The sequence below is a fragment of the Rhinopithecus bieti genome, unplaced genomic scaffold, assembly GCF_001698545.2.
Source record: "Rhinopithecus bieti isolate Rb0 unplaced genomic scaffold, ASM169854v2 scaffold_43991, whole genome shotgun sequence".
Classification (NCBI taxonomy): Eukaryota; Metazoa; Chordata; class Mammalia; order Primates; family Cercopithecidae; genus Rhinopithecus; species Rhinopithecus bieti.
In genome coordinates this window covers 8,053-11,593 of record NW_016817751.1, presented here as the reverse complement: position 1 = coordinate 11,593, position 3,541 = coordinate 8,053, and the positions used below count along the sequence as shown (strand labels likewise).

The window sequence follows — 3,541 nt, the reverse complement described above, 5'->3', positions numbered from 1 at the left end:
CCAGGGTGTTGACAACTGAGTTCATGCTGATGAGTTGGTCCCCATTCCTTACGAGTGATGATGTGTTTGGAGTGATATTCTTGTTTGCATCCCTGCCCACCTCAAGTCAGGTAGAGAAGTGCTCATAGAGGATACATTTGTCTTTAAGAAGGGAGACTGGCATATTATTTTCTGGAGGGATGCTCCCCAACTTACAGACATTCTCAGGACCCCCTCAAGTTGCCACTACAGTAGCAGTAGCTGGAGTTCTAGAGAATATGATGGTGTCCCTAGCAACTGAGAGTGTGCCTGGAACAGAAACTGGTGGCTACCTCTTAACCGGAGAAGTCTCATGGTGGAAGGCTGGCTTGAGCGCCTGTAACTGCGGGGAGAGAGAGAGCAGTTTTCTGAGCAGTCTGTACTTGAATATATTCCTGGGGCCAAGCAGAGGCTTTGGAAGGGAACAGGATGGAGTCATTGCCTGTTAGGCCCACGTCCTTAAGTGAGACAGGGCAAAACAAGGCAGCAGAGTGAGGCTGGAGGTGTACACCCCTGGAGGCAGAGCCGAGATGGGGTGGAGGAAGTCGGTCAGAGCATGTCACCCATGTCAGGGGAAGATGCAGTGCAGAGGTCCCGGGAGGGGCCCCTGAAGGCCTGACAGGAGCATTCTGAGTGGAGAGCATCTGGATTCCCACCACCACAGAGGACCCCTCACAGCAGGGGGAACCACAAGGGCCCTGGTTCAGGAAGAAGAATTTGGCCTTTCCTTGTCTATCTCACACCCCCATCATCTTGCTTTCCTGTCCCTAAGCGAGGAGAATGAAGCATGGGGGAGGGGAGCACAGGCAGGGAGGGAGTGGAGCCCGGAGCAAATGGCGGGAGCCCGCCACTCAGGTCCCTGCTCTGGCCAGAACTGCTGGAAGGAGAGCAGCTGTAGGTGAGAGGCAGGAAGGCAGCTTTGGTTAGACTGGCCTGGATGCCTTAGTAGCCGGAAGTGACAGGAAAGCCACACCATCTGCCCCAGATGCTGTCAAGAGGCGAGGAAGAAGGAGCTGACAGAGTGCCCAAAAGGAACAGTGTGAGCAACATCAACCTCTTCCTTCACTGCTGTCCATGAGGCCAGCCTGTGGAACTATGTTGCTGTGGCTGGAGCCACAGGATCAAGTGACCTCTGCTGAAAGCCTGCTATGTGCTGGGCACTGAGATTCGAATGAGGGCTAAGACCAGGTCCCACACTGCACCAGGCCCACACCCAAGAACCTAGCCCTGGTAGACATTGTAGAAAGAGAGACCAAATGTGACAGCAACAAGACAACTCTTTCAAAATCATCATTCACAGTTTCTGATATTAAATGCTTTTTTTGCTGTTGCTGTATTTTTTTTTAGAAGCAGAATGGGAGATAGATGGAAAAATGAAGTTAAGAGAAAGCTCTGGTTTCATTAGTTGAGGTTACTTGAGGTTTTCCTGGAACTTGGATTGAAGATGGCAACCAAGTGTTTTCAAGTGTTTACAATATGATTTAGGCCAGGTTTACTAAAACAGTTTCACAGGAATTTTAAAATGTTGAAAGGAATTTCTAAGGAAGCTATAATCTAATCCAAAGTTTAGTCTAATTCACAGGTCAACTGGAAAGTTAATATGCCTAGTTTATTCAAACATCAACTTTTAGGTAATTTATCATTTTTAGCAAGAAAGGTAAAGTCTAACTCAGGCAAGGCTTTCTCTTTCTGAGTTAAATGGTGTAGGACATGTAATGGATTTCTCCTTCTGCCTAATTATTCAAGGATAAGTCTTGTGATCTAAAAAGGAACAACGTGCTGTTGTATCCACGGTAAGGGGATTAACGGTCTTGTGCTTGTAAAACAGCAGCCCAGCACCTATTTAGTCCTTTTGATTTCCAGAAACAAGAGCCAGATTCTTACCACTCTTTGGAAGCAATTGGCCCTGTCTGGCGCCATTGATGAAAAATGGCAGTGGAGCCAATTCTTAGAGAAACCTTCAGACCAGGGCTTTCCACACTTGAGGAAAAAGAGTAAACATTTTACCTCTTTTCATGATTTGCTGAAAGAAGTCACTTATGTATGAATTAATATAATGTCTTGGTAAAAAAATTTGGTCAAAATGATTATTAAAGTGAATTCAAATAATTCCACCAGCCCACTGGCTGCTCTGAAAAGCCATATTTGCATTGTTTCTGGGTTTGGCTTCCAACTTGCTGCAGCCACACCTGCGCTTCTTGGACTCTACATTATTGCCAGTCCCCAAACTCTCGGTTTCTTCTTAGTCCACTGCATTGGTCACTGGTGTGCCCCCACCATATCAGATGCAACTGTGGACACCAGCTCCAAGATCATCACCAAGATCTTAGAAGAAAGAAGTTGTGGAGGAGGCAGAGGAGGGAAGAGATGGTCCCGGTAGTGGGAACGCTAATGAGGAAAATGGGAAGCAGGAGGCTGACAGTGAGGTAGAAGGATAGGAAGAATATGGGGAGGAAGAGGAAGAAGAAGAAGGTGATGGTGAGGAACAGGATGAAGATGAAGATGAGGCAGCTGAGGCTGCTATGGGAAAATGGGCAGTTGAAGATGCTGAGGATGACAATGTTGATACCAAGAAGCAGAAGACTGATGAAGATGACTAGACTGCAAAAAAGGAAAAGTTAAATTTAAAAAAAAAAGGAAAAAGAGAAAAGGCCACCGTGATCCATTCACCCTGTCTCAGAATCTAAGTGAAGTCATCTTTAAGTAGAGAGACCTGCCAGGCAACGCCACCTTCAGGTGACAAGCACTCTTCAGCACCCAACCCAAACCACAATAATTTGCAACAGGGGAGGAAAAAAAAGAACCCAAACTTCCAAAGCCCAGCTTTTTTCCTTAAAAGTACTTTAAGATAAAAATTTGTTCCTATTTTTTATTTACATTGTTTATTTATTTATTTATTCATTTTGAGATGGAGTCTCACTCTGTCACCCAGGGTGGAGTGCAGTGGCGCTATCTTGGCTCACTGCAACCTCCACCTCCTTGGTTAAAGCAATTCTCCTGCCTCAGCCTCCCAAGTAGCAAGGATTACAGGCGCCTGCCACAACGCCTGGCTAATTTTTGTATTTTTAGTAGAGACGGGGTTTCACCATGTTGGCCAGGCTGTCTCGAACTCCTGACCTCAGGTGATCTGCCTGCCTCAGCCTTGAGAGTCCTGGGATTACAGGCGTGAGCCACTGCGCCTGGCAATACTTTTTATTTTCATTGTATATTTTTGTACATATTGTTAGGGGTCAGCCATTTTAATGCTCTCAAATGATCAAACCAGACTTCAGAGCTTTCTCTGTCTTACTTCTGACTTTACTTGTGGTGTGACCATGTTCATGATATGGTTCAAAATAAAAACAAACGTTGAAGAAAAGCAACAACAACAAACAACAACAACAACTCTTATTCCGAGTGTTCCAGTATCTTTTTTCATGTATGAACTTAGTGGTACTATAAGTTTGTATGAGATGGTTAAAAAGACCAAAGATAAAAGGTTTCTCACTCCCCTCCCTGCCTTTTTTTTTTTTTTTTTTTTTTT

At 45.2% G+C, this 3,541-nt stretch overlaps 1 pseudogene; it reads left to right on the top strand.

Moving 5' to 3' along the window:
• The first annotated feature begins 2,101 nt into the window (after window positions 1-2,101).
• On the top strand, window positions 2,102-2,625 carry LOC108517982 (prothymosin alpha-like; annotated as a pseudogene).
• Window positions 2,626-3,541: the final 916 nt, after the last annotated feature.